General features: G+C 41.7%; 1 non-coding gene across 1 annotated transcript; it reads left to right on the plus strand.

Annotated features, from left to right (window-relative positions):
- Window positions 1-22,201: 22,201 nt before the first annotated feature.
- Trnas-gga lies at window positions 22,202-22,285 on the plus strand. The gene is given in 2 exon segments: window positions 22,202-22,241; window positions 22,251-22,285. It is a non-coding gene; the product is annotated as a tRNA-Ser (tRNA).
- Window positions 22,286-26,343: the final 4,058 nt, after the last annotated feature.

A 26,343-nucleotide genomic window follows, 5' to 3' on the forward strand; every position in this document is an offset into this window, starting at 1 on the left:
GAAAATCGGTGTACTCATTTCTGCATGGAAACCTGTTACGGGTAGATAAAAAATATTTATTTACTTTGTAAATTTTGATTCTCTGAAACTAAAACTCTCGCTCCCTCCCCATAGGGTGGGGTTTGAGAGAGAGGAATTAGAGTTTTACAAATGTTTACCGAAATATTAATTTTTTCCGCAGATTCGGATAAGTTTTGTTTGTTTCGTGGTAAAATTATTTCCTCTACCTCAAACTCCACTCTATGGGGAGAGAGGGAGAGGTTTAGTTTTAGCGAATCAAGATTTACGAGGAAAATAAGTATTTTTTATTTATCCGTAATCATTTTCCACGCAAAAATGAGTACACGGATTTTCTTGAATTAAAGCGCCAACTACCAAGAATCAAAACAAATGTTTATGACAAAATGTACGAATTTTTTAATGCAGAATCTAATTCTGCAATAAAAAACGAGGGTTCCCATTTGAAATTGTAAAGTTGCTTCCCTCCCCAACCCCAGGGGGCTGGGGTCAAAATGGTTCAAATGGCTCTGAGCACTATGAGACTTAACTACTGAGGTCATCAGCCCCTAGAACTTAGAACAACTTAAACCTAACAAAACTAAAGACATCACACACATCCATACCCGAGGCAGGATTCGAATCTGCGACCGTAGCGGTCGCGCGTTTCCAGACTGTAGCTCCTAGAACCGCTCGGCCACACCGGCCGACTTGGCTGGGGTGGCTGGCTAATTTTAGGACCAGCAGATGTCTCCCTCGAAAATAATCAACTTTGGATTCCATAGATTTTTTTCGTGTGAAGCTTATTTTTCGAGTTATTCTGGTTTGTCAACTTAAAATTTACACCTTGTATCTAGGGATTATATCAATCAATACCACATCAACAACAGGCTGAAGATGGCGCATTGAGTCGTTGAAACTGGGTGCAAAATAAATAAATAAATAAATAAATAAAATCGTAAGGACGGCTATAGGTGTTTTATTTTGTCACAATACGGAATATTGCGTCTGACCATGAGTCATGGTCGGACAACAGTCGGCCTTTGGCTCCGGGTCGCATTTCCGTGTCTGTTGTTGTTTGTCGCGCCACCGCACTAGTGTTGAGTGGCAGAGTTACGTTCCTGACGTCCGATGGGTCTTACGCATCGGAAAGCCACGATCAAGCTCCAGTTTGACGCAACATACTCTAGTCCCACGAAACAGAGAGATTTTTACCAGACGTGATACACGTTGACCCAAAGAGCTGCTGGGTATCCACTTGTCTGTCGTTTTCAGCGTTGTATATATTATGTTCACTGATAATGAGCCTTGTGACAAAAATCTCAGACGCTCGTAGCTAAGTTACGGGTTCTGCCAATCTGACGAAAACATGGATGTGGTAACACTTGAACGTACTGGTCAGAGAATACAAAATGGGCACGTGTTTGAGCTACCATTTGAAGTTCCAGCGGATTTGGTCACCATTGTTCTTCGACCCTATGTCACAGTCCTCGGCGATACGGCCGAAAATTGGAAGAGTTTCGAAACTTACCCTGCTCTTAACGATGTGCGACAGGCCCGTATCTCACGATCGCTGGTCGAAGAGCTATAATTACTTACGTCGATCAACCGAGGATATGCCCCGGATGTGAATAGGTAGAACATGTACGTACAGAATACCTGAAACGCCGTCTCGCGCAGACGCCCTCTGGCGAACGGTTTCGACAGTCGATTGTGACCTCTATGCCGATTATATATGTTGCGGCGGCGAGACGGGAGGCGATATCCGTGTGTGACGACCCTTCTTTGTTGGTGCAAGACTTGGAGGCCCCTGCAACAGTTCTTGAGGAGCCCCCAGCGTCTTCTAGCGCCGATGCCTGTGTTGCACTTTCGTCGAGCCCAGGCGTGACGCGTGCACCGCTACAACGACAAGACGACTTCGCGGTGGAAGTTGCATAACAGCATGCCGCATCCACCCGCTGCCCTGCGCCGGACACAGAGACGAGACAGCGTAAACAGAAATTGCCGAGGTGCCATAAGAAACGGCACGTAACGACCGAGGCAGTATAACGGCCCGAGGAAGGAAGGAAGGATGATGAAATGCGTCAGCCGATACACCGATCCGACACGGCCGATCCTAACGTATGACATGGTTCTACGTCTTCTGCTGCTAACGGCGAGACCACTCACTTTGGAGAAGCAGATCACCGAAGCCTCACCCCCGGGGATCCACCCACGACTGCATCTGCTTCTCGAGGTCCATTGTTCTCGATCTCCTTGGGAGACTGGGCGCAGGAGGTAGAGATGCAGGGTGCGTTTCAGGACCCTGACGATACACCGATCCCGTTGGCCGCGTGTGCGTTGACGGCGACAGACGCTTAGGCCGGCATCACCTACACCCACCGCTTTCTATCTCTTCGCACTGAAGACGCTTCACACAGGGACTACTGTCCCTTTGTAATACCAGTTACAACCCCTATGACTTGATGGCAAAGGCACCACGGCTCGCTACAGTCAATGTCAACGCCTTTACTTCGGCTCTCGAACCCCTAATGCTACAAGATAGCCGCAAGGGATTAGCCGTGCGGTCTGAGGCGCTGCAGTCATGGACTGTGCGGTTGATCCCGGCGGAGGTTCGAGTCCTCCCTCGGGCATGGGTGTGTGTTTTGTCCTTAGGATAATTTAGGTTAAGTAGTGTGTAAGCTTAGGGACTGATGACCTTAGCAGTTAAGTCCCATAAGATTTCACACACACACACACACATTTTCGCTACAAGATACATTACGAACTCCTGATCTTAAGTTCCCTAAGGATTTCCGCAATGGAATGTCCCATGCGTCTATCATTCCGCATTAAAAGTCTGTTTATTTTATTTTTCAAGTCCAGGACATAAAATAATTACAAAAACTAATAAGTATTGATTCACATAACAAATTTGCAAAATTAAATATGTACATTAGTATTTATGGCGCAGATTCAATAATATATATATAAACAAGCAGCAGATAAACAAGCAGCAAGATGATTATATTTTTTGACGGGCCCAGTATTCAGCGGTTATCACAGCAGTTTCGCTGGCTGCAGCACTTCCTGAGGTTGGCTTTGCACCTTGACACTCCAACTCACAGTCTGTTTAAAACTTCCAGGTCACGTATGGCAAGTGTGAACCTTTGGCTATTTCCTCCTTGACCGTTATGTGATTGTCTTCAGCTAGGGAGTCTCGCCGAAGCTCCTCTCTGCGAGTTCTGGAAGATGAACGAATTGACATAGTTTCCTGTATGAAGCTTTTTCTTGACCTCAGTCTTGGCTGTTGGGGGGTCATGTCCGAATAAAGGATGTCTAGGGTCGATTTCTTGTTTTTTCTTCTCCACTTCTGTTGCAGCTTGCCTTCGAAGGCGTGGCGGTGCTATACCCATAATTTGGTACAGCTTATTGAGAGGAGCAGGTCGTAAGCAGCATGTAACAGTGCGTCCTGTCTCGTTCAGGGCTGTATCTACATGTTTTGCATGTGCAGAGTTTTGCCAGACTGGTGCTGCGTATTCTGCGGCAGAGAAACATAGTGCCAAAGCATATGTTCTAAACACTTTTGGCTGAGCACCCCATATGGTTCATGTAAGTTTGCGGATGATGTTGTACTGCGCTTTTACTTTGAGGCTCGTTTCTTCGCAGTCGGCTTTTAATGTGAGGGAACGGTCCATCTTCACCCCAAGGCATTTAGAAGTGTCGCCGTGGACTAGTTGTTCCCTCTCCAAGTGATGTTCAGTTTCCTTCTTGTTTCCCTATTTCTAAGATGGAATCCACTGACTTGGGTCTTTCCAGGGTTCGGTTTCAGTTGGTTTTCATCGTAATACTTGGCAAAATTTTCAAGAGCTGTTGTCAGTTTCACCTCTATATCCTGAAAGGTCTCACCTTGGGCAGCGAGTGCTGTATCATCAGCGTCTATGAATGCCTTAGTTGAAGAGTTAATTAGCTGGTCGCTTGTGTAGATATTATATAACAGCGATGACAGCACACTTCCCTGAGGGAGACTATTTTTCTGCATTCTCCATCGACCCTTCATGTCTTGGAAAGAGACGAAGTATCTCCTGTTTTGCAGCACGCACTCAAGAATCTGAGTTAGTCGGTAATCCTTTGTAGCTAAGTATACTTTTCTAAGCAGCTTTTTGTGGTTAACAGTAACATTAGCCGCCGTGAGGTCGAAGAAATCCACACCTGTTTTTTCGCCTCTCTCATACCCATCCTCAATATGCTGAGTCAAATTAAAGATCTGTCCACAGGATCTGTTTATTCCTGTTGTGCTACCATAATCACGATGGAAACGTTTCCACATGAAGCACTTGAGTGGAAATGAAAGCTCCGTAAAAACGCACTGCACATTAATAAATTGTGTAAGCGAGACTACCGTAATCTGCATATGTGCATATAGGTAGCCATGGCTATTCTCACATCACTGTATCTGCAGATGTAGATAATAGATTTCTTTAAATAATAGCAATGTATTCAAATAAATGTGAAGCTTCCAAAAGGAAAATAAGATTAGCTATCTGCTATAATTCAAGCAACATGACATTCTTTTTCATAGTAGCAGCTTTCCTTCCAGTTATATTTTTGTTAACACCGTGGACGGGTTACGTTTCTATTAATTGCTTTTGTTTTGTTAATGTGTGCCTTGTCTTTTTCCGCTTCCGTTATCTACACGTGGAATGAATAAATTGCCGCGCCTTGTCACATTTACTGTGACACTGGCCTTACGCGACGAACAAATAAAGCGACGAGCAGTCAGGTCCCGGAGACACGTGTCTCCTGGCGTGTTTGCAGTTGGAGGACAACAGAGATGCTGCAACGCCATAAACGTCTGCTGAGGAAAACAACGGGTTTCATAAAACTTAGTTTTATGTAACAAAATGACTGTTGGCTGGGTAATTCATCAAATGGTAATCATACTGGATAATCTATAACTGTTAAATCACACTACAATAAAAAATTCACTCCATATTCATATAATCTACCAAAGCTCTTTCACTGTTCGATTTGTGCGGTAAATCTCCGCACGCTAACGGTTGTTTATTATCTCATCAAGCCTCTGTGACCGGAGCTCACATGACATCAAGTCTGCTGCAGGGCGCTACGTGGCTATTGGCTACCAGGTGGTGGGGATGGGCAGCTCGTCTGCCTAAGCTATGACGAGGTGTGAGGTCTGCTGCAAGTTGTTCGGTTGCAGAATGGCACACCTCAAATGCCGACGATCAGAAGGAATTATCGTTGCTATCTACGTTGATGCTGAGCAAGGCACATGACGGGCTGGAGCAGGTAGCACTCAAAGAGTCTGAAAGCAAAACTCTACAGTCAGGCAGCTTATCAGTCAACGACGACAGCCTGGGGGGCCGTCACGCGAGCCATCAAGTAACTGACAACAGATCTCACTGTATATCATATCGGCGTCTCACACGTAAAGAAGAAAGCTTTCCTTTGCTTTTCTTCTCTCATTTTCTGTATTGGCATCACGGGTATGTGGGGTGATCGTGTTACTGTAGTACTTACTGAATGTCTTGTTGTCACACTGACTTTTCAGGAGAGTCGTAAGCAATAAAAGCAAAGGAGACAGACGTCAGGTATGATGTTTCAGTACAAACCATCACTTACAGAGCAGAGTGGTTGAAATGGTTCAAATGGCTCTGAGCAGTATGGGACTTAACATCTAAGTTCATCAGTTCCCCAGAACTTAGAACAACTTAAACTTAACTAACCTAAGGACATCACACACATCCATGCCCGAGGAGGCTGGATTCGAACCTGCAACCGTAGCGGTCGTGCGGTTCCAGACTGTAGCGCCTAGAACCGATCGGCCACCCCGGCCGGCAGCAGAGTGAATAGATGTGTTGGAACATGGCAGCCATTCGCAATTAACTATCTCTGAACGTGTCTCACAACGTGTCGGAGATTACAAAAGAACTGGGATTTCCCAGGTCAACAGTAATAAGGCTGACCCTCAATATCTCAGGGAAAAAGTTACCGCAAGCGTAAATCTCAGCACAGGACGACCACAAGTGTGTGACATACGGACGTCAGTTCGTCTCCGTTGATGCTTACGGCGAGAAGGACGTCTACAGTGAGTCAGCCACAACGTGTTTGAATACTGGCAACGGGAACCCTTTCTGCCAGGACTGCATAGAGTTAAATACACCGGAAAGATTTCAACAGTCGACAACAGCCTCTTCTGACGGTGACTTGTCGTATCTTGACACCTCTTATTGTAAAAGTCGAGAACAGTACGTAAACGACTACAAAATAACAATAAATGAAAACTCGACTACTTCTCAGAAAACGGCATATTTTATCATGTTCAGTTAGGTATATTCCACTTTCGTATGGAACATATTCACATAGGCTTCCAAGCGACCTGTGGTAGTGGATGAAGGCTCCATGAAAGCTCTGGACTAAGTAAACATTATTGTGAGCCACCTACATCCCTTCAAGTTTGGCCGCGCAGGGTGGCAGTTTGGTCTGAGTCGTCTTCTCACAATTCGCGCGGCTCCCCCCGTCTGAGTTCCGAGTCCTCCCTCGGGCAGGAGTGTATGTGTTGTCCATAGAATAAGTTAGTTTACGTTAGATTAAGTAGTGTGTAAGCCTACGGACCGATGACCTCAACCGTTTGGTCCCATAGGAACTTACCACCTTCAAGTTTGATGTCTTCCCTGAGAGTAATGTCGTCTTCTAGCAGCGTAACTGTCCGTGTCACAAAGCCAGGCTACTAGTGCAGTGGATTGAGTAGCATCATGGTAAACTTATGTCAATGTCTTGGCTCGGATGGTTCAAATGGCTCTGAGCACTATGGGACTTAACATCTGAGGTCATCAGTCCCTTAGAAATTAGAACTACTTAAACCTAACTAAACTAAGGACGTCACACACATCCATGCCCGAGGCAGGATTCGAATTCAATAATGCTCATGTATGGGGAGTTTCGTCGCCATCGGAAGTTTTTAAACTGAAAGAATGTTCCTGGAACCACTCTGTAGCAATTCTGTTCGTGTGGAGCGTCGAATTATCCTTTTGGAATTGCCCAAGTCTGTCGGAATGTATAACGGACATGACTGTGCAGGTGATCAGACAAGATACTTACGTACGTGTCATCAGTCAGAGTCGCATTTAGACGTATCATGTGCCGATATCACTCCAAATGCACATGCTCCACGGAATTACAGATCCCCCAGCAACTTGAATAGTCCCGGCTCACATGCAGGGTCCATGGATTCATGAGGTGGTCTCCAGACCTGTACACGTGCAGCTGCTCGGTACAATTTGAAACGAGACTCGTCCGACCAGGCATAATGTTTCCAGTCGTCAACAGTCCAATGTCGGTGTTGACGGGCCCAGGTGACTCATAAAGCTTCGTGTCGCGCAGTCATCAATGGTACACGAGTGGACTTTCGGCTCCGAAAGCCCATATCGATTATGTTTCATTGAAAGGTTCGCACGCTAACATTTGTTGATGTCCCAGTACTGAAATCTGCAGCAATTAGCGGAAGGGTCGCACTTCTGTCACGTTGAACGATTTTCTTCAGTCGACGTTGGTCCCATTCCTGGAGGATCTTTTCCGACCGCAGCGATGTTGACGAGTTGATGTTTTACAGGATTCCTGATATTCGCGGTACACTCGTGAAATGGTCGTACCGGAAGATGTCCACTTCATCGCTGCCTCAGAGATGCTGTATCCCATCGCTCGTGCGCCTACTATAACACCACGTTCAAACTTACTTCAGTCCTGATAACCTGCCATTGTAACGGCAGTGATCGATCTAACAACTGCCCAGGCAGTTGTCTTATATAGGCGCTGCCGACCACAGCGCCTAATTCTGCCTGTTCACATGTATCTTTATTTGAATACGCATGCCTATACCAGTTTGTGGACGTTTGCGTGGGAGGTTCTTCACATTTGCTAGCAGGCCATAAGGGTATGGAGAGTTTATTGTGGAGAATGTATAGTATAATTGTGGCAAGTGGTCTTCAGAGAAATTAATAGCTGCCACGGTGGAGGTTTTGTGGATTTAAGAAGGAAAATAAAAATAATTTCTATTCTGTATTTGGCAATTTATTTGGTATCCTGTGACCACCACCTCTGACCTTTTCTGGACCTATAAAAACAGGGAGGAGAGACAGAGCCTCGGTCATTATTTGAATTACTTCTAAGTTTAGATATCAGACTCGATGCTGGGAATAACCTCGTGCAGAGAACAAAGGATAAATGAAGAGATTGAAAAGAATAAACTTGTTGATGAAACATCACAATAGGAGACCGAATTCCATGGTAAATCCGATGAACGTAAAGTATCATTATCACAATAAAATCAATTTTATTAGCAGAAGGCTCAGTACGAAAAATCTGAATCTGAAACTTCTAATTTCGTCCGAGGGCAGAATCTAGAACTCGATAGTGTCAAACAAAAGAGCATTGACAGTTCGAATGGTGTAAAAAAATATTTCGTGGTGTACAAAGTCATTGAACAAATCCTGAAACAAAATTTAATGACGTCAGCGAAGTGATACCCATTTGGACCGACAATACCGCGAAACGTGATCACATAATTTTGAAGAATGAGATTAATACAATATTCCACAAGCAGAGTAGCGAACTTGTTTCCACACCAGAACTTATTACTGATGGCAACATAAATTGCGGAACTTTTCTGGAATTCAGTCCAGGTAATGGCATGCATGCAATGATTTTTCAACAATTTCGATGTGCTGTTACCAGTACCTGTATACACGGTCAGAAAAAAGAACTGTTTAAAGGAAGGAGCAAAACCTTATGAGGTAGCGAAGCATCGGAAAACCATGAAGCTATCAGAGTGTTAGCTTACAGCTTTCTTTAAGAAACATTGGTCACATTTCTACCACTCGGGTATCAAATCTTCACTTTTGTCACCACCAAACGACTCATGGTGTAACGAAAAAGTGTAAGAATATTTATAATGAAGTTAGAACAGACGCACACACACGTTTTCGATGGTCCAGCAAAAGATCATCAGTTTACAGAAATTTTAAATTTACGTATTGTTGTCTCCTCCCAATTCCCTTCCACAACTCCTCCAGTCCAGTTGCTTTATGTGTTAAACAGTGCGCTCCAGACCTACTGGTTTCGAATATGAGGCCATCCTGTTTCGTCGTCAAATTTCTCGGATCCTTACTGGATAATTAAACACTCAATTAGCAGACCCATTCCTTATCTCTATAATTTATTATTTAGTTTACCTTTCTTATCGCAATAACTATTATACACTGCGGCTGGCATAATGAAACATGGCTGTCCAAGAGAAATCTACCAGTATCAGTGTCCCAGTGGACATAACCCAGTGTAAAATGACGGGAAACTAAAAATAGTCAACTAAAATAGCTTGATTATTGATAAAGGTTTCTCGAGTCTGGAACAGGGTGTTAGGGTATATAAATTGCGATGTTTCGGAAGTGTCATACCCTAATCATAACACAAACTAATCACATCTAAATGATATTAGAGGGTTTTCAGCAAAATAATCAAAACTATAGGCACATACAACACACATCTTCTTGGGTAAACATTAGTAAGTCTTTCCCACCATGTTCCTATATACAGAACTGACGTTTCCACTACTACAGCAAAGTTGTTGAATGTACTACATCGCAGAACATTGTGCGGCAATTTACACCACAACAGGAGCATTTGGCATGGAGTACACAGTAAAAAAGGTACTGTTTATTTGTGTGAATAATAACGAGCACCCCCATGGGGCTACAAAAAACAGCTTAATACAAGGTTCTTTAGGCAGGAAGTCATATTTCAGGGAATTTTATACAATCATTATGACAAGCAAGGTGTGTGTGTGTGTGTGTGTTTTTTTTATGTACACAGTGTTATTCTAAGCACCAAAAACATTTACTTAGGGTGGAAACTTGGTAATGTATATTTAGTTAAGTATCAGCGAGTATCCTTTTAATGCATGTGTCACTTCCAAGTAAACACAAAGTTCCATTCAGACGATTGAACAACAGAAGTAAAGAAAAACGTAATGCCAATCCACTCTTAGCATCGAAAAGTATCCTAGCACGGGGAATTGATATACTGTATGGATGACTTGGATATCAGTTTCAGCCAAACTAAGACAAGTTTCTTAACAAAATAAGCAAGATAATTTAGAAATTGAAGTAACATTGTTTACTTTGGTTCTAAAGTCAAGCGAATTTTCCATTCACAACTGAGATATGTTACAGACTTTGATATTAAAATAAGCAACCTGCCTGTGGCATGTAACTACTGTACATTCAGGGGAGAGAGAGTGTCATGGAATGAAAATCAGTAAAACAGTGCAAAAATATTTCGGAAAGACCTCCCAAGTAGGGAGGAATGACCATCATCGTAGAATAAGAAAAATCTGAACTCACATGGAAAGTTTTAGTAGTTGTTTTTTCTTTGTTCATTGTAGAAGGAAATTTTTAATATCTTAATTTTATTAATGTATAGATATGTGCTGTCATCCCTCTTCTATAGTGTTGCATAATATTTTGACAGCATGTGCTTACATCGTTAATTCGATCCACACAGTATGTAATTTGATGTACAAAGTGCTTGTAATCAAACTTTCGCTACCTGGGCCATTGTAGACAGAGAGCTATTTCCTGCATGGATACTCAACTTTACAGGAATGATGATAAGTCTGTGTATTACAGGATTTCCTTTGTTACTAGTTTTAGTGTCATGATCTGCCATTATGCACTGGTACTGGTACGGCGACTTAGGGTTGAAACACGACCATCAGTTTGCATTACAGTTGCAGACAGTCAGCATGGTCCTAGTGAGCAGGGCTTTACTCGTAAAGCTTTATTTGAAAACTACAGCAACAGTCCTGCTGTTTTCCACAAGTATCGACACATTAAAGGAATGTGGGGAGGTCCTCTTTCCACACTGCGGTTTAATAACATGATTTGAAATGTCGAAGTAACTTCCAGGCCGATAACCAATTGTGCCACAAATTGTTGAGGATGTTACTGTTGCCATGGCTGAGATTTCTGGATACAAAGTGCGATCTTCAAACAGTACACATGCTATGGTCACGACAGCTGAACTTTGCATGATTTATCATTCGAAAAGTGCTGTAAAGAACAGTGAAATAGTATCTCTCGTGTGGTTCCAGGTAGTCAGGGATGGAGGTAGTCGTCACATTGAGAAACGTTACCAACCTGGAACGGAAATATGGTACGCAATTAAAAATTGTTACCTGTTCAGTGGAACTAAAACACGTTTCTTCCAATGGTGTACTCGTCATTTCACTTCCACATGTCCTTGCAAACGTATCCACAAGCTTTCATTGATGTAGAATCACTGATTTTTCATGGAAACCTCTCAAATAGCGAGAGTTTCATTAAAACCAACATGTATAGCTTTGAATGTTTCATCACTCCTTTACTAAATCAGAGATATGTTCTATCACCTACCTCTTATACTGTTGCGCATTATTATTAGGCGGCATGTGCTTACATCGTTCATTCGACCTACGCATTACGTAATTTAATGTATAACTCCAAATATCTCCTCTTTCTTCTATGACGATAGATATATGTAGTTTCACATCTTCTCATATGTAGTTCTTCTATTGCAAATACGGATTACTTTCTCCGTATACTGTTTTTTCTAACTGTATCTGTAAATCACTGGATTGTTACTAAAGCTGGAATTTTTCGGGATTCTGACGTATAGTTGTAGAGAACGAATTATAATTGTTACCTTATGGAGGATTCGTATAACATTTGGATATTTTCAATTGCTGCCTCGAATACTTACGAACTGACATTTCGAGTGATAAACGCCTAGAAGAATTGACTATTTTCTGTGTGTTTGCACGTTTCAGGTACTCCCAGCGGCTGGGTTAGACTTCTGAGGTGGATCCGCTTTTGCTAGATCAAGATTGCGGCTCAGAAATGGAGTCATCTGCATTAGGTCTACACATGAAAGGACGTAATAGCCCTAGCAGTTTAAAATTGGGTAAGTCAAATTCTAGAATATTATTTACATCTTTTGCATACATGTTAGTTCTTTAGAGTATGTAAGACATTTTGATAGCTGCAGTTAATTAGTAATATGTGTTGTCAACATACGAGAATAAAACGCGTATTATCTTCCTTAGGTAGCTATGGAGCTAGATTTTGTGCGAATCAGTGAGCATAAAGCTGTATTTAATACAGCTAAAATCAAGACACTTGCCTACGATGTGCTAACTAAGGCTGTATCACATTCTAGCTCTCCAAAATCCTGTGTTTTACTGCACATAATGGGTGGCTCTAATGTCTGCTATTGTGTTGATAGAAGTTTTCTGGATAGACATTTAGAAAAAGAGGAAGAAGTGATCCCGCCAACATTTTGTACATATTCCGGCTGGGTGAGACAACGCATTTCACCATTGAATGTCAAATAAACCAAACCACACCTGGTAAACTAAAGAAAATGGAAACCATTATTCTTGTAAAAAAACGTTATTAATTATTGCATAATCATTTACACAACAAAATATGAAAACATATCTGGATTTTAGTAGGGCATCTAGGATATGAGCAGTTACCACAAATGCTGATGGAAAGGGTTTTCACATTGATGTACTTGAATAAAACGAGACATTCCAGCATGTTATGTGCATAATAAGATTTATAAACAACCATTTCAATTTGGATCATCTTAAAGAAAGTTTGGCTTTTCAACTATCAATGTTTTTGCACAGGACATTGCACATTTTGTTATTCCACTGGCCTTTAGCGCAAAGTATCGTAAACAGCTGTGACCGGAGTTTGCAACTGAATCTGTGAGGCTTTAAATGTGTAGCGTAGGCATACGAAGGAGGCCATGTACATGTACAGTAACAGAGGAAACAACTCTCAAAATAGTTCAGCAGTTTGTCAGGTCACCATGTGAAAAGATGTTGTACAGAATAATAGTGGCCTCCAGGCTCGATACAAAGCAATGAACGATTATTAATAACTTGAACGAAGGAAGTTACTGTGCAATGGACATTGATTACATGCTCTTGATAGAAGGGAAGAAACCTGTGTTATGCACGTGTTCCTGGTTGCTGCCTTGCACATGGTTCAGAAAGTGGATACAATAATAATTACAACATTATTACAGGTCTAATATCTCTCCTTGTTTGGACATAAAAAACCGATGGCAGAATGATGCTGTGAGACCACTACTTCTAATATCGAGTAACACCATGCTGTTTGGTTGTGCACACACCATAATAGGATAGGCGACTCACCCAACAGCGCTGCACGCCATACAGTGGGCAAATCAGACACTGCCTCAGGTTAATGGTGTGTTGGCTTCCAAACATTAGCTCTTCCTGCGGATTTTTCACAGTTCCACTGCTTTAGTGTATGACTTTTTTTTTTTTTTGATCATCTTGGTTTGGTGCGTCCTGCCATGAATTCCTCTCCTGTGCCAACCTCTTCATTTCAGAATAGCACTTGGAACCTACGTCCTCAATTATTTGCTGGATGTATTCCAATATCTGTCTTCCTGCCTCCAAAGCTCCTTCTAGTACCATGGAAGTCATTCCCTCATGTCTTAACAGATGTCCTACCATCCTGTCCCTTCTCACTATCAGTGTTTTCCACATATTCCTTTCCTCTCCGATTCTGCGCAGAGCTTCCTCATTTGTTACCTTACCAGGCCGCCTAATTTCTGATGGAACATCATCTATTTCTTCTGCTGGCCGTGGTGGCCGAGCAGTTCTAGGCGCTACAGTCTGGAACAGCACGACTGCTACGGTTCGAATCCTGCCTCGGGCATGGATGTGTGTATGATGCCCTTAGGTTAGTTAGGTTTAAGTAGTTCTAAGTTCTAGGGAACTGATGACCTTAGAAGTTAAGTCCCATAGTGCTCTGAGCCATTTTTTTTCTATCTCTTCTGCTTTATTTGATCTTAAGTCTTCGAGAGCTCTGTTAAATTGTGACTCTAAAACGGGATCCCCTGTCTCTTCTTTGACGACTCCTGTTTCTTCCTCTATCCCTCACTGAGACCTTCAAAGTACTCTTTCACCTCCCCGCTCTCTCATCTGCAAGAATATATGAACACAACAATAATGAACATCAGAGGTAAACCAAATGAGGTTGCGCTGTTTTAAACTTATACGAGCTGATGAAAGTTATCCACACACACTATGTAATGCGGAACTCACCACTAGATGTCACGGGAAGCAGACCCGCAAATTTAAAAGGTCAGTTGTCTGCAGGGAAGCAGTAGCAGTACAGTGGGCCTGTCAGCAGTACCCAGTGACTTAGAGCGAGGAGTAGTCACTGAATGTCACGGGAGATACAAATCTATCGGAGACTTGTCAACCCGGTTAAAGCTACCCAAATCGACTGTTAATTTGAAGTTGAAATGCGAAGAAACAACCACTGCAAACCAAGACCAGGCGGAACTTATTTACTGACGGACAGGCAACTTTTAGCATTGCGGTGGGTGGTTGTACAAAATCGCATGAAATGAGCGGAAGGCATCACTCTTGAGTTTGAAACTGCTACCGGGACAGTAGCAACCGTAGGGGGTTAAAAGGAATGTGTGCCTCAGCCACACGTTTCTGTTATCAATGGTAAGGCGTGGTTGAAATGGTGCAGGGAGCGACTACAGTGGAGAGTAGACCTATTTGGTTATTAAACACCTTGGTCAAAGTTCACGAACTTCTGCCCTTGGGTCTAAACCAGTGTCAATATGGATTCAGAAAAGGAAAATCTGTAGACCATATGGTTAATAGGGATCCTCAGATTGTAGAAAATTCGACAGCGAAGTATTCAGTCACGCCTTATGACTGACATTGCAGGCGCATTTGAGAATCTTTGGTGGCCTACTATATCGGCACGCTCTCGAGATCTCAGTGACCCGACATGTCTGTCTAAGGGCTTTGTAGATTATTGTAATGGACGTAGAGTCAGGTGACTTGCTACGCAGGGCAAGGTAATCAAAACGGTTACCAAGCCCGCCCTCTCCCCCCCCCCCCCCCCAATTCAAAGCTCCTTAAGTGGTCCACTGTTCTGCGATGATAGTATTGAACCAGTATTAAATCTATTAGACGGAGGAGATACTATTGAAGATGTTGTTGCATACGCAGATGACATCCTAGTAGTTGTGTCTCCAGACGACAGGTCGAGACTGTAGCAAAAGATGAAAACTGCGCTTCCTCAGATGCAGCACTTTTGTAAGATAAACAAACTTATTATAGTTATTTATAAAACTACATACATACTTCTTCTGAAGGGAAGACTTTCTTTTACCAGAGATCGTATCCTGACGCTTGAATGAATACCTGTAAAACGCAGCACTGTTTATAGATATTTAGGCATTTTCTAGACGAGAAAAGAAATGTTCTAGAACATGTACAATATGTTATTCAGAAAGAGGCCAAAATTATGCAGAAGATTGCCCTGGCTGAGACCGCTGATTCCAAATTACCGTTTCACGTGGTGCGGTCATATTATGAAGCTATCTTCCACACCATTGTGGACTTCATTGACAGCGTCTGGGGCCATCCCCTTAGACCAAGATGCTACAATGGAATACTGTGACCAATTCAGCGGATCGTATTTCTGAAGTTCACGGTTGCCTTTCGCATAACATCTGTGTAGGATTTACTGCAATCCTCGGGATATGTCCGAGGGATATCGTGATACGTTACTGGGCAGCACCGTATTGCCTGAGCCGTGAGCAATATGATCGTGTGCATTAAATCATAGGAACACATATTATTGATAAACGACATTAAGAGCCTAGAAGTTAGATGATTGGCAGTCCGACTGGGACACTACGAGCATGGCAAGGCGTGTTAACACCATATTCCCAAGCAGGAACAGGATCAAACCGCGCGACGCTGCTTCTACTCGAGGTATGGTACAGCTATTAACAGGTCGCGATCCGTATCACAACCATCTGATCATGTCGTTCTGATATGTCCCCTCTTCCAGGTAGAGAGAGAGAGAGAGAGAGAGAGAGACTGCAGACTGTGGCGATCTGCAAAAAACTGATATATATATATATATATATATATATATATATATATATATATATATATATATATATACCGAGGTATGCATATACGACTGTGGGCGATGTAGAATACTGTAGCATTGTCGGGAAACGTCAAGTTCTTCCGAGGCTGTAAGTAATATATCTAGTAATTTAAGATTTAAGTTATTCACATGGAACGTCTGTTATTCCCCTTTATTTTGTGATTTCATTAAGTCTTATTTTTCAAATGTTCTGTTTAATTTCTTCTTTAATATCACCAATAACTGCAGTTAACATGATTTATTACTACGTACTAATATAAACGGTGTGATACCATAATTTATGAATATGTGTGGCCTGTTCTGTTTAGAGTTTCCAGATAACAGGTCTAAAATACTTAGCAATTAATGCAGTTGAATTAAACAGAATTTTAAATTTTCCTGATTGACACAATCACTTCGATTATATACCTAGGCGTAACGTTGCAAAGGGGTATGGTATCGAACAAGCGTATAAGGACTGCAGCAGGAAAGGCTTTGCTTTACTGGGAGAGTATTGGAAAAGTGTAGTTCATCTACAAAGGATATTGCGTATAGACCAGAAGTGTGACCAGTTGTTGAGTACTGATCGAGTGTTTGGGAAACTCACCAGCTTGAATTAAACGAAATAATCGAAGTAGTCCTGAGGCTTGCTGCTAGGTTTGTTATTGGTAGGCTCGATCAACAAGGAAGTGTTACGGAGATGCCTTGTAAAGGCTATGGGAATTCCTGGAGAAAGGACGACGTTCTTTTCGCCAAACACTGTTGTGACAATTTAGAGAACAGGTATTTTCAACTGACTTCAAAATGATTCAACATCCACTAATGTGAATTTCGCGTAAGGACCGCGAAGGCAAGATAAATTAGGGCTCATACAGAGCCATACAGACAGCCTTTTTCTCGCAGTTCAGTTTGCGAATGGAACAGGAAGGGAAATATCTAGAAGTCGCGCACGTTATTTTCCACCATACGATTGCCTCTGGTGTACGTGTGTGAACGTTGGTAAATGTATATGCAAAAAATTTCTGTTGCGGTCTTCAATCCACAGACTACTCTGATGCAGTTTTCCATGCTACTCCATCGTGGGCAATCATATCCGAAGAACCACTGCAACTTACATACTTTGAACTTGCTTACTATATTTAAGTCTTTTTTTTCCTTCTGTAATGTTTACTTGATTTTTAGTTCATGTATCGAAATGTGTCCTGTCAACCGATCCCTCCTTTTAGTCAAGTGACGGTACGAATCTCTTTTCACCCAATTTAGGTTCAGTACTTTCTCATTAGCTACGCGATCTACCCATTTAATTTTCAGCATTCTTCTAAAGCGACACATTTTAAAGGCTCTACTCTCTTCTTTTTCGAATTGTTTATCGTCCACAGTTCATTTTCATACAAGGCTACATTCCAGACAGATACCATCAGAACAGACTTTCTAACACTTAAATCTACATGCGATGTTAACAAATCTGTCTTCTCCACGCACGCCTTTATTACCAATGCGAGTATACATTTTATATCCTTCCTTTTTCGGTCATCATCAGTTATGTCACAGCCCTAATAGCAAAAGTCATATACTATTTTTCTTAACGCAGTTGGTAATTCCCTAAGCGTGGTTGATTTAATTCGCCTGCGTTTCATTAACCTTGTTTTGCTTTTCTTGATGTTCATCTTAAATCCACGTTTTGACACATTGCCCATTCCAAAAAATGGCTCTGAGCACTATGGGACTTAACATCTGTGGTCATGAGTCCCCTAGAACTTAGAACTATTTAAACCTAACTAACCTAAGGACATCACACACATCCATGTCCGAGGCAGGATTCGAACCTGCTACTGTAGCAGTCGCGCGGTTCCGGACTGAGCGCCTACAACCGCTCGGCCACCGAGGCTGGCTGCCCATTCCATACAATTACGTTTCCAATCAGCTTTCCCTTCCTTGCTTTCCCATCTGAGCTACTAGTTTCATATAGCTGATATTCTCATCTTCAAAGCTCTCTTTAATTTTCCTATAGGCGTTATCTACCTTTCACCTAGTTACACACGTTTCTATGGGCTTGTATTTGTCCTCTAGTTATTCCTGCTTAACCATCTCACTCTATCTGTCCATCTCATTCGTTAGACGTCTGTGTTCCCTTTTGCGAACTACATTTTCTCCTTCTTTTTTTATTTTTTCGTTTCATCCAGTAATTCCAATATCTCATGTGATATCCAAGGTTTTCTACTGTTCCATGTCTTTTGAGCTGTTTTACATAACATCTGATGTGATAGAAGAAGAAACAGGAGTCGATTTAGAAGAGATAGGGGATCCAGTATTAGAAGCGGAATTTATAAGAGCTTTGGAGGACTTACAGTCAAATAAGGCAGAAGGGTTAGATAACATTTCATCAGAATTTCTAAAATCATTGGGGGAAGTGGCAACAAAACGACTGTTCACGTTGGTGTGTAGAATATATGAGTCTGGCGGTATACCATCTGACTTTCGGAAGAGCATCATCCACACAATTCCGAAGACGGCACGAGCTGACAAGTGCGAGAATTATCGCACAATCAGCTTAACAGCTCATGCATCGAAGCTGCTTACAAGAATAATATACAGAAGAATGGAAAAGAAAATTGAGAATGCGCTTGGTGACGATCAGTTTGGCTTTAGGAAAAGTAAAGGGACGAGAGAGGCAATTCTGACGTTACGGCTAATAATGGAAGCTAAAGAAAAATCAAGACACTTTCATAGGATTTGTCGACCTGGAAAAAGCGTTCGACAATATAAAATGGTGCAAGCTTTTCGAGATTCTGAAAAAAGTAGGGGTAAGCTACAGGGAGAGACGGGTCGTATACAATATGTACAACAACCAAGAGGGAATAATAAGAGTGGACGATCGAGAACGAAGTGCTCGTATTAAGAAGGGTGTAAGACAAGGCTGTAGCCTTTCGGCCCTACTCTTCAATCTGTACATCGAGGAAGCAATGATGGAAATAAAAGAAAGGTTCAGGAGTGGAATTAAAATACAAGGTGAAAGGATATTAATGATACTATTCGCTGATGACATTGCTATCCTGAGTGAAAGTGAAGAAGAATTAAATGATCTGCTGAACGGAATGAACAGTCTAATGAGTACACAGTATGGTTTGAGAGTAAATCGGAGAAAGACGAAGGTAATGAGAAGTAGTAGAAATGAGAACAGCGAGAAACTTAACATCAGGATTGATGGTCACGAAGTCAATGAAGTTAAGGAATTCTGCTACCTAGGCAGTTAAATAACCAGTGACGGACGGAGCAAGGAGGACATCAAAAGCTGACTCGCTATGGCAAAAAAGGCATTTCTGGCCAAGAGAAGTCTACTAATATCAAATACCGGCCTTAATTTGAGGAAGAAATTTCTGAGGATGTACTTCTGGAGTACAGCATTGTATGGTAGTGAAACATGAACTGTGGGAAAACCGGAACAGAAGAGAATCGAATCATTTGAGATGTGGTGCTATAGACGAATGTTGAAAATTAGGTGGACTGATAAGGTAAGGAATGAGGACGTTCTACGCAGAATCGGAGAGGAAAGGAATATGTGGAAAACACTGATAAGGAGAAGGGACAGGATGATAGGGCATCTGCTAAGACATGAGGGAATGACTTCCATGGTACTAGAGGGAGCTGTAGAGCGCAAAAACTGTAGAGGAAGACGGAGATTGGAATACGTCAAGCCAATTATTGAGGACGTAGGTTGCAAGTGCTACTCTGAGATGAAGAGGTTAGCACGGGAAAGGAATTTGTGGCGGGCTGCGTCAAACCAGTCAGTAGACTGATGACCAAAAAAAAAAAAAAAAAAAAAAAAAAAAAAAAAAAAAAAAAAAAAAAAAAAAAAAGCATCGCAGAAATTGATTGGCCTGAGTCCCACCTCCACAGAATGGATCACCGTTAGGATGAGTTAGAAAGTCGACTTTGATCAACACTTTAGCGGCCAACATCACTTCTCCATCTGGTTTCGTCTCTAGATGGAGAACAGGTAGCTGTTCCTACACAGAAATTCAGAAGCTTATTGAAAGTAATCTCATCAGAGCTAAAGTCGTCATAAAGGTGAGGGATGCATATACGACATATTAACGTCCACCAACAGGTGATACGGTAGTGTGTATTCCATGTACGCAACGATGACATGCTTATCGTGATACGACTGAAAAAGAGCCTAATTGAATGCTTTAAAAGTAACTTATTTCAGCGATTCGTAGATGGTGACTACCACACATATCTGATTATTATAACAACTTGGCTTCTCTTTCGATTTTAGCATCTAATATACACTCTAAGACACGCAAAACGACTCAAATTGATCAAAAATTGATATTCATACAGGTCTCGGAGGAAAATGAAAACTTCGAAACTTTAGCAACCAATGGATGAATGTGTAACGCTGTAGTACCATTTCACCTCACAGCTGACAAGGAAAGCAAACAAAGGTAATGCTGATCTCCGGGCGTAAAATGTTTGAGAATTTCGTTAGTGAACAATATCAGCAGATGTCAGCATTTGAAAGAAGAAGTGTAGTTTAGTTCAGAGAAGCCGGTTGGAGTAATCGGCCCGTCGCGCGACATTTGCATAGGAACCACGCAACTATTCAACGATGCTTGCAAGAATGGGCGGACCATGGACGAACACAGCGTCAATTAGGAAGGGTGACCTGGAGAGACGAAAGAGGACTGAGCCCAGGGCACCTCTTACGCTGACTGCCATCGACCAACGTACAACAAGAAGGCCGTCTGCAGCGGTGTTGGGCGTATTCGGTCTGATATCACATTGGCTGGAGTGGAATTGTCTTCAGTCATGACTCGCTTCGAACGGAGCCCCGATAATAGTGACGATGTGTCTGCAGACGCCCCAGACAGCATTGGGCTTCAATACGGCCCAACAACCAGAAGTGATAGACTGGGCTGACAATTATATTTCGCAAATCATTCAAATGTATTTAAAAATATTTTCGAAGTGTACAAGGAAATCTATGTAACGTATAAATATAATAATGAAACTGTCATCAACACGGAAGTTCATGCGAACACCGCAGTAATTTACTAGGCATGGTCTTGTCGCTTCCTCGTCCTTATAACTGATTTAGCGAATCTGTTACAAGTGGCCCTGCAGTTTAACATAGAATACAAACCATGGACTGACCTCGGATCTGTCACAGTAAGGAATCATTGTCGAACGTGAAAGAAGTGATAAGAGTAAAAAAAGTCTTTAGCCCAACCCTCATTGAACCGGTGGGCCTTTGAGATGTATAGGCTGACACTTACCCTCTGAAATGCCGAACAAATTTGAAACGATAAAATTATTTACACTTTCATTAGTCACGTAAAGAGATCATCTAATATTTATAATGTTAAAAATTATTTGTTGCCATTCCAAAGTGATATATGCATGGTAGTTTTATGATCATAGTGAAGCTCTTCACTGCACGGCACTTTACTTTAGAGCGTCCCCGGGTAAGTTAGTGATAGGATGGTAGGGGTACGGTGACAATGGAGAGGGAGCAGAATAATTGGAGCTTAACTAACTGTAATATTTTGCTATATACCACTGTTGTTGAGATGTAGACTTTTCTATTCTTATCTAACTACAGGTACGATTCGTATCAGCTGAGTAGGTAATTTCAGTTTTTAGTAATTTCGTAGTTTGATAGTTACAAAATCGTCTTATTATCTTAGAAGTTACATGACGAAGTAATTTTTGTACGGATTTTGGATGAATGCGACTAATTATCTGCTTCATTGTGCTGTTCAAGGGCCTTCATTATCGGACTTATAAAGTGCACAATTACATGACGTTATTCCAACATAACCGACTTCTTCACTTTTTGCATTATTTCGTAGTATTTGACGAGCGTCTATAGAACTGATCATGTGACAGTAAGAATATTGAGACACCTGGCTCGACATCACAGGGGTGGCCTTACGGAGAATCTACGCAGCTTTCTGGCTAATATTCGCCCACCTGAGAACCCAAGGAAAAGTTCCTAGACGCAAGAGGCCATTTCAGAGAAACATGTTAGGCATTTGTTCTCTAAGCCAGCCTAGCTTAGTTGGGCAGTGTAAGTTAACCGTCTAAAATGGTTCTTTTCAGGAGAACACCAGTTATAGGATATAAAAGGCGTTACACAATACTTTTATGCAATGCCGGCCTGAGTGGCCGAGCGGTTAAAGGCGCTACAGCCTGGAACCGCACGACCGCTACGGTCGCAGGTTCGAATCCTGCCTCGGGCATGGATGTGTGTGATGTCCTTAGGTTAGTTAGGTTTAAGTAGTTCTAAGTTCTAGGGGACTTATGACCACAGCAGTTGAGTCCCATTTGAACCATTTGAATACTTTTATGCGCTAAACGTATTGATAAAGTAATAAAATGTATGGATGAGGCCAATAAAAGCACTTATCCCTCATTTGATCCGTCGCATTGACAAGTCTTCCATTTTTACGATGAAGAGATTAATAGAAAGACATAGGAAATTTATAAACCGTGACACAGGTTAGTGGTATCAAACAAACGTACATCGAAGTCAGATGGAAGTCACATGCGCTGAGGGAATCAATTTCCCTGCAGTGTAGAAATATTTGAACATATGACTAAGTGTGGGATCGAAGGCACGAGCATTCGACGTCGTTATGATTCGATATACTTCTCTGAAAACCTGAAGTATAACTTTAACTTTTATAAAATTTTATGTCCGTTGTCGTTTAACCGTTGATATCGACGCTGCTAAATAATGGATGCTGTACATTTACTGGGGTTGCTGTTTAATGCAGATCACAGTGTATGCTAACAACAATGCCATGTCAGCCAAACCGTCGTATACCGTTGCCTAGCAATTACTTCCGTATTCTCTGGAGTACCAGAAGTGCCTATACGAATTCGCTGTCTGAGTTATTGAGTGTCAGAAGCTTTAGTTGTGAGCTAAGTATTGAAGTGTTGAATTTTGTGTTTCGAGAACATCTAGCGAAACATTTGAAAGTTCTTGAGGAGCTTTAGAAGCTTTCAGCGAAGCGAACGCCAAGCTTCAGAGGCGAGGAGCGTTGTGCCAGCAAGAGGTATGAGATTAATTTAAGTATCACCTATTTATTTATCGTAAAGAAACGTTAGAATATCGTATAAGCTTGTAAATGGCTGAGTATGTAGTGGAGAAGAAATGGCAAACTGATGCCTGTGGTGGAGAGTGGTATCGTTTCAGAACATGCAGTTATTGGCGGTATTCCATGTGGAATAGAGCATTGCTTTACTTTTATTTTGCAATTTCAAATGTTGGATGTTTACTTGTAGAGGCAGATTTCTGTACTTAGTTTTTGGCGAAGTTCATGTTCTTGCATCATGTATTATCAATTTAATTGCTTAGTTCCACAATGATGACGGTGTAACCAATCTTTCTCTCTTGTGGATTACTTACACGTACTCCCTGCGATGTTGGAAATTAGTACTGCCAGGAATTTTTTTGCATGTGCGAAGAAAAATTTATTCTGGAACACGTACCAAGTCGAGTGCATCGGTTTGAGTAAAGCTGGCACCATAACAAAACAGTTTTTCTCTTCTGTTGCTCAAGATATGTGAATTATTATGTTGGCGTACGAGGTGTGTGAGAGAAGCAATGAGACTGATTTCTAATATACCAAGGTTTTATTTATTTCAATCGACAATATTGTCGCCTTCAAAGCAGTCCCATTCGGCAGCAATAGGCCTGCGAAGTCGTTGTTCCCTGGTATCGGTAGAAGCGATGAAAGTCTTCAACTGGTGAGACATTTACCAGGTCGCCGGTCTCACTCGATTCACCTCTTTCCTGAGCTTTTCAGGGACATCGCTGTAACACAGCTGTTTGATGGTTTATCCTGGATAAACAAATTCTCTATGCAAAAAAGCAACTATGTCAAAAACGCAAACCAGTTTTTCTTTCATCTTTGATTTGCTCATTCGAGCGTTTTTCGGTGGAGGATGTGTCTCGATGTAGAACTCCTTACGTTGCCGCTTTGTCTCAGGACCTAACTCAGAAATCCAGCGTTCATGACCTGTGATTAGACAACTGAACCATTCGTGGTCACTGGCAGTTCTCGCAAGAGGATCAACGCACTCGTTTTTGCGACTGTCCTTCTGCTCATTTGTGAGTTCTCTCGGCACCAGTTTGGCACAAATCTTTCATACGTGCAAGAGTATGGTCTAAATTTTATGTATGGTGAAAGTGTTTAACATGTCATGCACCGTCTTTATTATTACACATCAGTCTGATTTCACAAGAGAACACATGATCGAAGTATTCGTCGGTGTTACTAGCTGATGGTCTCCCTGAACGAGGTTTATCTCAAAGTGTTCTCGGCCTTCCAGAAATGATTTGTGCCACCAGGAAACTTGGGCTATTAATAATGAATGTTCCCCATAGGATTGTTTCAGTTTTTCAAACCTCACACTCGATGGCGTAACATTGCTCTGAATTCCGCTCTTCCTAATTTGTAACACCCTACAACACTTTCGAAACACGCAAAGAAAAAAACAATTACAACTTCCCTGATGGCGCTTTCAAAAATCACGTGACGGCTGTACTGATCTGAAATCCGTACTCAGCACATAGAAGAGATGACAAACAGCTCTAAACAAGTTCAACAACAAGGCGATGCCAGATCGCTCGGTGTGTTGTCAGTCTGATTACTTCTCTCACGCGCTTCGCATTGTTAACTATTAAATCCACTGGGAGTTTATTGGCTGTTTGGGCGTTTTCATTATTTAGATACATGTGGCTATCTTTCAATCCCAAAAAATATATTTCATCTTACATAGATTAAAATTGTTTAAAATTTAACTCCAGTGCTTGTTTGATTATTGACATCGACGTCCCTAAAAAACGATGCGCTCTGCAGTTACCGGCGTTGCTACTTAATGCTGATCACAGGGTATGCTAACAACAATGCCATGTCATCTAAACCGTCGAGTACTGTTGCCTAGCAATTACTTCCGTATTCTCTGGAGTACTCGAAGTGTTCATACGAATTCGTTCTACGAGTTATTGAGTGCAAGAAGCTTTACTTGTGAATTAAGTACTGCAGTGTTGTATTATGTGTTTCGAGCACATCTAGCGAAACATTTTAAAGTTCTTGAGGAGCCTTAGAAGCCTTCAGCGAAGCGAACGCCCAGCTTCAGAGGCGAGGTGCATCGTACCCGCAAGAGGTATAAGCTATTGACATAACTGTTGAATATTTATTGACCATACACAATCATCTGGAGTCAGATTATCGTAATAGCTTATAAATGACTGAGTATGTAGTGGAGAAGTTCTGGAAAATTGAAGCATGTGGGGGAATGTAGTATTACTTAGAACATGCAGTTATTAATGGTATATAACGTGAAATAGCCTTTGTTTCAAATTTTCATGGAGTTTCAGACGTCATGTGGTTACTTGTAGAGGCAGAAATCTACACCTAATTTTTCTTAAAGTTCATGAGATTTCGTTGTATATTCCCAAATTAATTGCTTAGTTTAACAATGACATCAATATCAAGTGCTCTGCCCGATTCTATTCGTCTAGTTTTATCCTAGACGTTGTGTGTGACGTCATGACTTTACGTTGCGAAAAGTGTAAGCGGCCTGTTATTAAATGTTATCTACGTTTGCATTATTTACTAGCGTAATCTACAATGTTTGTAAAATATGCTGTTTATTCCAAATATGTCTTGATATACGACAGTGTTGTTGGTTGGTGTGGGGTGGGGGGGGGGGGGGGGGGAGGGGAGGGAGGGGCAACTTGAGACCACAGGTTAAACTGTCGATGGGGAAATTAGTTGCGATTATAGTTTTGTTTTGTTTGCTGACAAATACTTACTTGTTTCTTTATGTATTCCGCACGATTACCGAGAGTGAGGTTAGGCATTACCTTAAGAGCGGAAGACAATCTTTTGCAGCTAAAGTGATTAGATATAGTTATTATCATGCTGATCGTTTCAATTATTTAGCTGTTTTTGCAATGTCGGAGACTTGTGTGTGGAGAGGTTAGCAAGGAACCTAAGTTCATTGCTGAAATGGTCTTGAGATGAACGAGTGGTAATGTTATTCATAATTTTTAACTTATTAATAATTGGCTGGTTTTTTCTTCCAATAGTACGTCGCTGAGGGTGTGCATATATGGAGTAGACTCTTTTATATGGTTCATCTTATTGTTACCGGTGGCTCACTCGGTGTATTATTGTTTTGGTGCTCTGGTATATAGAAAATGTTTATGTGAATGCGATCGAGTCTTTTATATTTATTAGTCACATATATGTTTTCGGGTTTTCAACTGCTTACCTTCGTTTGT

This window comes from Schistocerca piceifrons, chromosome 5 (genome assembly GCF_021461385.2).
Source record: "Schistocerca piceifrons isolate TAMUIC-IGC-003096 chromosome 5, iqSchPice1.1, whole genome shotgun sequence".
Classification (NCBI taxonomy): domain Eukaryota; kingdom Metazoa; phylum Arthropoda; class Insecta; order Orthoptera; family Acrididae; genus Schistocerca; species Schistocerca piceifrons.